Below are 11,650 nucleotides of genomic sequence, written 5' to 3'. Positions count from 1 at the left end.
AAATATAGCTGAGAGTACAGAGCAATGGGAACTCTCATTCATTGCTGGTGACAATGCAAAGTGAAATAGCCACTCTGGAAGACAGTTTGGCAGTTGTTAAATCTAATCACAGACTTAACACAAAACCCAGTAATTATGCTCTTAGGTATTTCCCCCAGATGAGTGAAAACTTATATCTTCTCAAAAACCTGCACACAGATGTTTATAGTAATTAATTCATAATGACCAAAAATGATGCAGCCAAGATGTCTTCAGTAGGTAAATGGATAAATAAACTGTGGTTCACCCACACCCTGGAATATTATTGAGCACTTAAAAGAAATGAGCTAGCAAGTTAGGAAAAGATATGGAAGAAACTCAAAGACATATTGCTAAGTAAGAAGCCAGTCAGAAAAGGCGACCTGCTCTATGATTCCAACTCTGGTATTCTAGAAAAGGCAAAACTAGGGAGACAGTAAAAAATATCTCTGACTGTCAGGGGATTCAGACAGAGGGAGAGAGGGATAAATACGTGGAGCACAAGGAATTTTTAGAGCAGTTAATCTATTCTGTATGAGACTGTAATGGTGGATGCATGATTATATTCATCTGTCAATGCCCATGGACTGGACAATACTAAGAGTAAATCCTAACATACAGGATAGACTTTAGTTAATAATAGCATACCAGGGTTGGTTTATTAATTTTAACAAATGCACCACACTAATGCAAGGTGTTAATTATAGGGGAAATCATATAGAGGCAGGCGAGGGAGAAGATAGTTAATGTGTTCTGGGGTGCTCTAGCTGAAAGTGCATGCACACATGTTTTGAAATCCTGACAGCTAGAAGCATGCCCCTGACATTTGAAAGCTGCCAGCAATTCTGCTTCACCGAGGTAGAGGCTTGAGTTTCTCTATGAAAGAAGCCAGTGCCTGTGTTAATGGAAAAACACTTACAAGACATTTTAATTAGACAAAGGGAAAGTGAGACCTCTTCTGAAATAGAGACCCAAAACAATGAGAAACCAGTCTCCTCTGTGAGACACATTCCCCAGCCAAGTGTTTATGGGGAGCCTTGGTGATTCTCCCTCAATGTGTCCAGATGGTTGAGGGATAGACAAAAGGGAGAAATTTCCCTTTTCAGGGCACTCCCTCTCAGGACAATAACTTGGGTGTATGTGTGTGTGAAGACAGGATAGGCTAAGAAGAATGCCTTAGTGTAGGTCCCCACCAGGGAGACCCTGAGCCAGGGATGCTAGAAGTTACCATACCTTGTAACATTCACCTGCATTGCCATGTCTTAATGTTTTAGGAGGGGAACAATGGAGAATTAAAGGACAAAGCTGCTTCATGCTTAAGGAAAAGCAGTATGGAGGAAGTCAGCCCTGAGGAAAGGCAGACCCAAGTAAGCCAGGGGCAACAGGAACATTCTCAAAACCACAGGAAAGCAGAGCAGTGGGTGTGTAAACAGCACATACAATAGAACTATGGACGTTCTGGAGAGGGACAAAATGGTCTATGAGCTGGGGAGATGGGAGAGCTCACAGACATAACCTGAAATGTGGAAGACTGGAATATTTGGGGTGAGGGGCTTTGCCAGCAGAGCTCATGTGAACAAATGCCACAGAGGAACCAACTTCATAAAAAGTAGGTTGCATCCGGAAATGTCATTTGATACATTTTTCTGGTCAATTTTGTAGCAAAGATATTGACTCCTTGTGCAAAGTTTGGAACCAGTTTGTCAGCCAGAAGATGACACCATACACACACACACACACACACACACACACACAAACTCAACTCTTACTCACTCTCTCTTCGCTCACTCAACATATGCTGTGTACTTGTTGAAAGAGTCACAAAGTACGTCTGGCTCCTTCTAAAGTTATTTTTCCTTCCCAAGCTTGAATACAAAATTGTGCTTTCATATTTCTTTCAATCCAAGTCCTGTGGACCTGCTTAATAAGATTCAGACTTTCATTCTTTCTATCTCAGGAACTGAAGAAAGAGAAGTCTCCAGGGGTCCGCCCTGTTTGAATTCTCAGCAGACTTGACAATAGAAATGTTCAAACATTATGGCCTCCAGTCATTTTCTAAAACAAACAAAACCAAAGCATGCCTTGTAGGCTCTTTCATGGTTTACATGACTAAAACTAACTCTCTCTCTCTCTCCCTCTCTCTCTCTCTCTTTTTTTTCTTGGCTTAATTTTTTTCCTGCCTCCTCCACAAAGTCTTCAAAAATATGTGAGTCATGTACACACTTGGACCTCAGCTGACATTCCCCCATGTATCAGTGTGAAATGGCAGTAAGCAAATTAAGCAAAAGTTCTGGCTGGGGAGATAACTCAAGGTGGAGGGCTGCCAGAGAGCTGCCTTTTCAGTTCTGGTTTGTCCAGAGGAGGGAGAGCAAGGAGGGCCAGGACCAGAGGAATGAGGCAGCTGTAAAGGACAAACCTCATGGCCAAATCCAGAAGATAATCTGAAGATGAAGGAAGTTGGAACAAAGCCAAATCCATCAGCACTCCCAACCCGTATGTGGAGACCTTGGTGGTGGAGGAAGGAGAGCACCTGAGAGAAGGCAGGTAGCCATCAAGGGAACTAATCTAGCTAAGGGGCTGGTCTGTGCAATCTTTGCAGTGTCGTTAACCAACTACCACAGATCCATGACCTCTTCCTTGAGTATCCATACTACCTCTCTTCCTTAACTGAGGATTGGCTTTCCTCTGAACAAATACCAATTATTTGGTATTTGTTACCAATTAATTGTTAATACCAATTCCTTTGCAGCCACCTTGGGTGGATTGTGTCCATTCTCAACACATCCCTATATATTCCTTAGAGTTGTGATCGGCATGCTGGTGCTCACTACCACGCCCACCTGCCTGTCCTCTTGTGTCAAAATCCCTTTCTTCCTGAGCCTTAAATTCTCTGGATACCTCAGCCTCTGACCTCACCATGCTGTTTCTAACCCCCATTCCAGCTGCCTTATCCCAATTTCTTGCAATTATTCCTTCTCCCAGTGGTCTAAATGATGGTTTGATGGTGTTGTTTATATCTCGCCTACAACCTCTCCTTCATTGCATATTACCTCAGGAACAACATTCACAATGACCAGCCTATATGATGGCCAAACTTCTCAGGTCCATCCTCACCCATCTCACAGTCTTTCTTTTCCATACAGCACCTATTTCCATTCAACATTCAACAAATAGTAACCAGCATCTCCCAGCACCTACCATTCACTCTTCACTGGGCATGATACTTAAGTGAACACAGTCCTTGCCTTCAAGGATCTTATAATCTAATGGGAGAAAGAGTCACAGGGAAGAAGAACACAGAGAAATCAAGTCTGGAAGGAAGGGTGGAGCAATAGATTCTCCTCTCAGCAGAAGCTGGACCTACATTATTGAGATGGTAGATAACCCATCTGGGCTACAGAGAGACATCAGTGGAGCCCATCAGAGGGACCCATATCCAGTAGAAGATAGGGGGAGATTAGCATTAGCTGCATTGTGTCTCACAAAGTCTGTTAAAGTTCAGATTAAGTCTCCAAATAAGGAAAAAAAATGATTATTTTTTTAAAGCTGATTATTAACCAGAAATCAAGGCAGAAACATAGTCATAAGTATAGGATCTTATTCATCTCTGTAACTTGGCACCTAATACTATACTAGCTCATGGCAGGTGCTCAGTAAATGTTTTTCAGATAGAAGTCATTCCTCGTGAACATACTAAGCAGGATAAGAGATAGAGGGAAAATCTTCAGATTAATCTACAGAGCACCAAGCACTCAGGCTGAATTCCTAAGCAAAACCAATTCTAGATTCCACTTACCCTTGTCCATGGGGCTCCTAAAATATTCCACCACTTGGTTTCCAGGGACCACGCCTGGCTGAGACTACAGGTTGGAGGTGATCAGCATCAGGAGCTGGAAGGCCATGGGACAATCGGGGCTCACTCAGGCTCAGCCTAGCTTGGAAGTAGTGTGTGGCAGTAAGAGGAACCCAAAGCCAATTTAATCCATCTTTCAACTGAAGCCTCTTCTATACCTTTTGTTGTGATTGGGAACCAACCTTTTTATTGGAATATGGACCACCTGAATCTTAAAGCAACACCTGTCCAACCTGGGTCCCCAGCAGAGCCCTCAGACCCACAGAAGTTTTCAAAGGTTGCAAGAGGATTCTTGGGGGCATTTCTCTCATCCTCAAATCCTAACTGAATTTAATTTAAAGCTGTACAGGCTAACCAAATTGTCCTTGTTCTTCACTCAAATTAGAACCAACTCAGTGTGCTAATGCAAGTCATGTAGATCAGAAACTATGATTAGAGGTTATATGTGTATTTGATTAAATTTAAATGGAAAAGTGAATCAAATATTTATCATTAAGTACATTTTTGCTTGACAAAATCTTTCAAAACATGTCGTACTTTGCAGGGAGTTAATAAAAGAGACCTCTTTGGTCCAGAAAAGTTGAAATCCTTTGACAAGAAGTAAGGGAAAGCTTGTATATTTCATCAGCTCATTACATGAGGCCAGAAGCATTTCATTCCCTGCCTGAGGAGATGCTGAAAAGGTGTATTGAACCTAGCCTTTTCTGCAGAGAATAGTATAGTTTAGACAGAGGGAGGTTGGTTCACAAATTGAGCATATATCCTCCCTTTTCTATACAAAGTGTATCTGAGAATAATCAAGGAGTTAATAAGGGTTCATCTTCATAGAAGTATTCAGCTGTAGCTCTTGTCCATGGTTCTCCACATCATTTAATAAGAAAACACAAGCTTGAGATATTAACAAACCTGGATTTGAAAGACAGCTCACCTACACATTATGTCCCTGACTTTGGACAAATGCATCATGGAAGACATGCAACTGCAAGTATCAAAAGTGCCCATAAATGGTGGCTTAAAAAACTGAGGTTTGTTTTTCTCAAATTCCAGGAAGTCTACTACAGTAGTCTCAAAATGGAACAATTCTATAAGAGAATAATCAAGAAACTGGGCTCCAATCCAATTTCTTCCCCTAGATGAATATGCATGTAAGTATTCCTCTTCTTTTTGGCTTGATGACTATTACTCCTCTCGCCATTGCATCCACAATCCAGGCACAGAAAACAGGGAAGGGAAAAGAGAAGAAAGAATGCACCAACTGAATCTGTTTTTATCAGGAAAACATTAGCTTATTTGGATGCCTCATTCAGTATATTTCTGCTTATGTATCTTTGTTGACATATTGCAGGGAAAGTCTGAATAATAGTCATTTGACAAAGAATTGACATTTACTAAAGGCACACAATCAAGTACATATATATTTTTTTCTTCAAATAGAAATAAAGGCCTAAAATTAAAAATCAGTGAATCCTGTTGAAACTCATCTAATATGTTAAAATTAATTCAGATATTTTAGTTATAAATATAGTTAACAAGACATTTAAATGGATTAATAATGAAAAGAAAAGGAGGAGAGGAAAGATAGAATGAAGGAAGTAGAAAAGTTGAAGAATAAATAAAGAAATGAAAGGAGAAAGATAAGGAGAAAATCTCCTCGATCACTTTTGCTATTTGGTAAATTGGCAAATAGGGGAGCCTGGGCAGCTTAGTCATTAAGTGCCTTCCTTCAGCTCAGGTCATGATCCCAGGGTCCTGGGATCAAGCCCCACATCAGGCTCCCTGCTTGACAGGAAGCCTGTTTCTCCCTCTATCACTCCCCCTGCTTTTGTTCCCTTTTTTACTGTGTCTCTGTCAAATAAATAAGCAAAATCTTTTTAAAAATTTTAAATGAAAAATTGGTAAATAAAAATAACAGGAACCGATCATTTATCCTGCCCTTTCTGTACAAAGCATACCTGAGGGTATTCAAAGTTTTCCTGAGGGGATTCTCTTTATGGTACTGTCACAGCTTAAAGTAGAAATGAAGAATGATAAAATTAGAACCTAACATTTTGTGGGGCACCTGGGTGATTCAGTCAATTAAGAGTCTGACACTTGATTTTGGCTCTGGTCATGATCTTAGGGTCGTGAGGTTGAGCCCTGCATGTGCTGGGCTCCAAGCTCCGCAGGGAGTCTGCTTAAGATTCTCTCTCTTCCTCTACCCATCCCCACCTCTAAAATAAATAAATAAATCTTTTTTAAAAAGAATGTAACATTTCGTGAACTCAAAAAAAAAATAATAATAGTAATAATGGATCCAGACAAGGATCATGAAGCACTTCTAATGTCACAGAAAGTCCATTAGATGCAAGGGAAAAATACACCATCTTCTAAATATCATGGTATTCTTGCCAAAATCCCCAACCTGAATCTATCGAGCTTCAAAATCTAAATAGCAATTTACCTGAAATGGAGAGGCAGAGGAATAAGATAAATGATGCCATGGGGATTCAATCAGCAAAGTCCAGAACATGGTAAAAGCTACACAGGAAATGCTATGGGACAAACAAGCAGTTTTTCAACAAATAAATTACACAGGGAATAAAAGACTAGAGAAAGAGAAAGAAGAGATTTTTGTTTTGTTTTGTTTTTTTAATTGATGCATATCCAGAAATTGCAATGCATGACACTTATTGGACTGTTGATAGAAAAAAACTATAAAATGGATATAAGTTAATTGGAGAAATTTGAGCACTGACAGTATTTCATGATTATAAGCAATTATTTTAATTATTTAGATATAAAAATAGTATTGTCATTATGTTTCCTTAAAGAGTTCTTCTCAATTAAAAACATGATGAAATTTATATGGATTAAATTATACAATGTCTGGGATTTCCTCCAAAATAATTCAGGAGGAAGGAGGAAAGTGCATGTAATCACACATGTAATAACATTGGCCATGAGCTGGCAACTTGAAATTGCATCATGGGTGCAAAGGAGTAATTTATTACATTACGCTCTCTACTTTTCATGTGTCTGAAATTTTTCATAATTTTTAAAATGCTAACCAAGCTCAAAATGAATAGCATTAAGCAAAAATACCACTGAACTTAGCCAAAAGTGAAAAAGCCATTCCGAGCCAATCATTTCCCTCAGAACTGGCAGAGATGTCTCCCCAGTGCCCCAGTGGAGAGAGCCTGAAGTTGATATCAAAACTAGAGAACCCTTAAGCAGAAAGTAACAGTATAATAAAACCTATTAATTCTATGCAAGATATTTCCTTGTGTCTTATCTGCATATCATCTTCACAAAGTCCTGAATTAAAAAAAAAAAAAAAAACACTCTGGATTTTATTATAAACACCTGCACTGTATGATCCTATCTTACCACAAAAATCAATGTAGGATTTCCCCCAAAGGATCTAAAGGAGGTAAATAACTCCTTGCTAACGTGGACTTTGCAAAGCTTCTTCTCTCTCTCCCTCTCTCCAGATATGGCTCCAGTTACACACCCACATATATTTTCACATAATTATGAGGGTTTAAAGAAAAGAAAATGTGACTCTAGAGAAGGCAGATAGTTTTAAAGATATTCCAAATAAATTTGTGCATTCACTTAGTCAACAAATATTTGAGTGCCTACCCTCTATTGAACATTGTCCTGGGTTCTAAGAAATGGTGCTGAAGAAAAACAAGAGGTTCATTTTTTGCCTGGTGGAACTCCCAGCATGGAGAGACCTAAGGAAATAAAGGAAACAGAGAATATTTTCCCAGGAGCCCCTCAACAATGCCTCATATGCCACTATAATGTCACCTTGTTCCTGCTTCCATCAAGAGGTGATGTCTATGTCCCCACATTGAATGTGGGCAGGATTGTAACCACTTCAATCAATAGAATGGGTCAGCAGTTCTGCTATTTGATCTCTAAGGTTTAAGTCATAAAAAGCCACGCATTCTGAGAAGTGCTTTTGGAACACCCATTCTAAGGGAAGCCAGACCATGCAAGTGACCCAACTCTTCTGAAACCACCAAGCTGGGGAGTTCACATAAAGGTACTCTGAATACTAGATTTCACTGAACTCCTGGCCAACAGTCAAGGCCAACTTACCATTCAGGTGCAGGGGTCACCCTGGAAATATATCATCTAGCTCCACTCTGATTACCACCACTGTTGTCATGAGGAGAAGAAACAAGCTATCCCCATCAAGTCTTTCCCGAAAGAAATAATAGCTAATTGAGCAAAGTAACTGATTATGGTTGTTATTTTATGGAGACTTTTGGTGGAGTTTATAAGACTCTCCCCACCATTATATAGGTGAAAAAGTGAAGACTGACAAAGATTAATGTAACTTGCCCAGGGTCACAGAGCTAGTGAACATAACAGCCAGAATTAAAACCAAATCCCTCTGGCCCAGAACCTGGGCCAGATTTATTTCTTAAATCTCATTGTTGTCCCACTTCTGGTCACATCCCAAAATTAAATTGCTATTTCTATTACAAATCTTTCACCTTATCCCCAAACACATCTTCAAACCCAACCTCAAACACATGCATTTTGAAAGTGATCTATTCTGCTTAAAAAAGAGCAACCTGCTAGTAAACCAGAGAGATTTGCAAGTGCTTGAATAGTGTGTCTGTGTGTGTGTGTGTGTGTGTCTTCCATCACTTCCCAAGCAGTAGGGAATTGATAGGAAATTAAAACAGACAACTTCCATTTTCTTTCAAGAGAGATTTATGACCACTGTCTACAGAATTTCAAGCTGTGAAGTGAACTGTAAAACAAAATGTTTTAAAATAATATGTTTAAAGCAAAGCAGTGTTATGTACAATTAATGTAAAAATTATCAGAAGTGATAGTTGCTGAAAAAAAGTATAAGTAGAGAAATATGAGTAACGAAGTTACTGGCATTTCATGAAGCAGTAATCCATCAGCAAGGAGCACAAATCAAAGGGATAATCAGGTATATGAATGACTTCAGAGTAACTTCTTACTAGTCAGACATCTCAAAGTGGAGTTCAATCCCTTTGTCACTGCCTTAGTCCAGCCCTTAAGATTTTGCCCCAGCCCCCAGAAGCCTCCCTTAGCTGATCTTTCTGTCCCCAAGCCTCATCACCAGTTTTGCACAAACACCCCACACCCCACTCCCACTAGAATACCCAATGTCTTCCCTGACCAGAATAAATCTTTCTCATTCTACAGACTTCCACTTACGTGCCAGTTCCTCAAAACTGCATCCCTGCTGGGATCCCATGAAATAATGTATGGAAACTGTTGTGCCAGGTAAACCTCATCCTGATCTTGATACGTCTGCTCAGAAGACAAATTCTCACCCTAGACCCCCATACAAAGCTTTAGCCTTCTTTGAATCTTTTCTGAAAGACAAAGATTTGATCTGAGTCTTCTGGACAAAAACTAACTTGGATAAAATAAGGAGGAGAGTGAGGAGAGTGAAGTCCTGAGGTCCGAATCCTAGCCTCCTGACTCACTAGGTATGTGATGTCAGTGACTTGCTGAGACTTACTTTCCCTATCTAGAAGAACCAAGTTTATACATGTATATCCCCTAATCCCAGAAATAAATGTAAGAACAAATAAAAACACAGAGGTGATGAAAGGTGAAGACTCTGTAGGCAAGCTGACAAGAAAGGGAAAGAACCATGGATAAATGTACCTTCCCTTGACTCAGGAATGTAAGCCCAAGGGTGCTGGACCTCTCCTGACCCAACCTTCACACTAGTTTGAAAAGTTTAACCCTCACTAAAGTGTCCTCATCGCTCCTGTGAAAAATATGGTCCCACTACTAAAACTGTCTGGAGTAAAATATATTTCTCCCAGAAAATGCTAGTGGATTTATCACAACTGGGCCATTCATCTGTTAAAAAGCAGAATGGCATTTATTGCCAATTGCTCCCTTTATGGGAGAAAAGAAACAGGGAGCCTAATAAGCTTGGTTAATTTTTTTTCTTTTATGGCTCCAGCAACTGCATTAAATATTCTGTCTGCTTTTCTTACGCAGTTTGGAGGCGGCTCTGAACTTTGGAAGTGTTACGGGGAAGATTCCAGCAGAACCACATGCTGCAGCCTCACAAGAAGACACTGGGTGGAAAGAGACTCTGAGAACTTGTCCTTCCTGGGGTTACATGATCACTGATCAGTTTACAAGGACCAAACTCTAAAAATTCCTCAGGCAGTGAGCAAGCTATCTTGCAGGGACTTGACTGAGATAAATCTGAGATACAGTAAGGAGGCTTTTAAGTCAAATAGAAAAGCAGCATAGGTTTCTGAAGGAAGGGTTGTGGAGTTACACCAGGTCTGTGCCCTGACACTGGTTAACTGTGTTAACTTGGTTGACATCAAGGCACCTCAGAAGGCCTATTTCAAGGGCTCAGCCCCGACATCCCACAGCACACACGCATCCACCCTGATATTCCTGCTAATTTCATTCATCTCCCACTTAAGGAGTTTGAGAGCATCTGCTGTAGATCACACACTGCTTTCTCTGGAGCACAGCACTGCACAAAAAAGCACCAAAGGCCTGGCTTTTAGAACCCAGCTCTACGTTTAAATGAACTTCCAGGCCAGCGCTATCTGAAAGAACTTCCTGAGATGGTGAGAACATTCTCATATGTGCTGTCCAATATAGTAGCCACTAGCCACATTAGCTAATGAGCACCTAAAATGTGGATGGGGGACTGATGAATTGAATTCTTAAGCTTATTTAATTATAATTAGTGCAAATTTAAATCTAAACAGCCACATGTGGCTACTGGATATCACACTGGACAATTGAGATGGAGCCTGTTTGAGTCTCAGCAACTTTTTCTGTAAAATACATCCTGAGCAAGATTGCTTTGAGGATCATATGTTATAATGCATAGAAAGCCCCTAGCCTTGTGCCCAGCATGTAATCGATGTTGGTAAGACAAGGAAGTGGGACCTTTCATGGATCTGTCTTCCTTTGGCTCTAGAATCAGAACTTTGAGACTTGATATTAATTAGGAGTGTCAGGCAGCATAAAAATTCCAACTAGTGGTTATTCTCCAGCCATGGGAAGCAATCTATCTTTTAGCGAACTTTTCCACTGGTGGCCAAGAATGTTCTGCATGAGGAAATCTATTAACTACTTCATGTGAGTGAATATTTACAGGAAGTTAGAAACTGCTGACTTTAGCTAAGGAAAATGCCCCTCTGTGGAATTTCATGGCCGATTAAAGCTCTGGAATTTCATTGAGGGGATTTATAGATAAAAGTTACTAACTATACAAGTGCATTTTTAAATATGTTCTCACCAACTGCAGGTTCTATTCAAGATGTGGCACTAGGTTTCCAGTGGGCAAAGGAGAGCTCTTTTGGTGCAATACTGAAAAATAACAGAACTGTGATGCTCCTAGGTTGTCAGCCACAGGCAGCATTTCACAAAGGCTTAGACTCCCAGACTCAGAAGGACCTTTAAGGTCTTTAAGACTATCTCATCCCAGCCCTCCTCCAGTGCTCAAAATCCTCACAACATGTTAGCTTTAGCTTGAGCAACTCTTATTCAAGGGGATCTCCTTGTGTCCTAAAGCAATCATTGCATTATTGGACATGTGATATTGTTAAAAAGAACTTCCCCTGGTGAGCAAAACTCCAGTGGAGAAACATGGTATCTTAGAAGAGCATTGAGCTCTGTCATTTTCAACTCTATGAGCCTCAGAATCCTGAGACATAAAAGGGAGATAATAAAAATGTAGTGTAGGGCCACTGGGAAAACGGAGCTAGAAAGAGATGTCATGGAGTATGTTCCACCCCATTCTTTCTGCTG

At 40.2% G+C, this 11,650-nt stretch overlaps 1 pseudogene; it reads left to right on the top strand.

Moving 5' to 3' along the window:
- Positions 1-221: 221 nt before the first annotated feature.
- The window catches only part of LOC101687250, a 35,828-nt pseudogene continuing 24,399 nt past the window's right edge, over positions 222-11,650 (top strand).

The sequence above is a fragment of the Mustela putorius genome, unplaced genomic scaffold, assembly GCF_011764305.1.
Source record: "Mustela putorius furo isolate JIRA1106 unplaced genomic scaffold, ASM1176430v1.1 tig00000083_pilon_pilon_pilon, whole genome shotgun sequence".
NCBI lineage: Eukaryota > Metazoa > Chordata > Mammalia > Carnivora > Mustelidae > Mustela > Mustela putorius.
The sequence above is the reverse complement of the archived record's forward strand: the minus strand, read 5'-3'. Positions and strand labels throughout refer to the sequence as shown.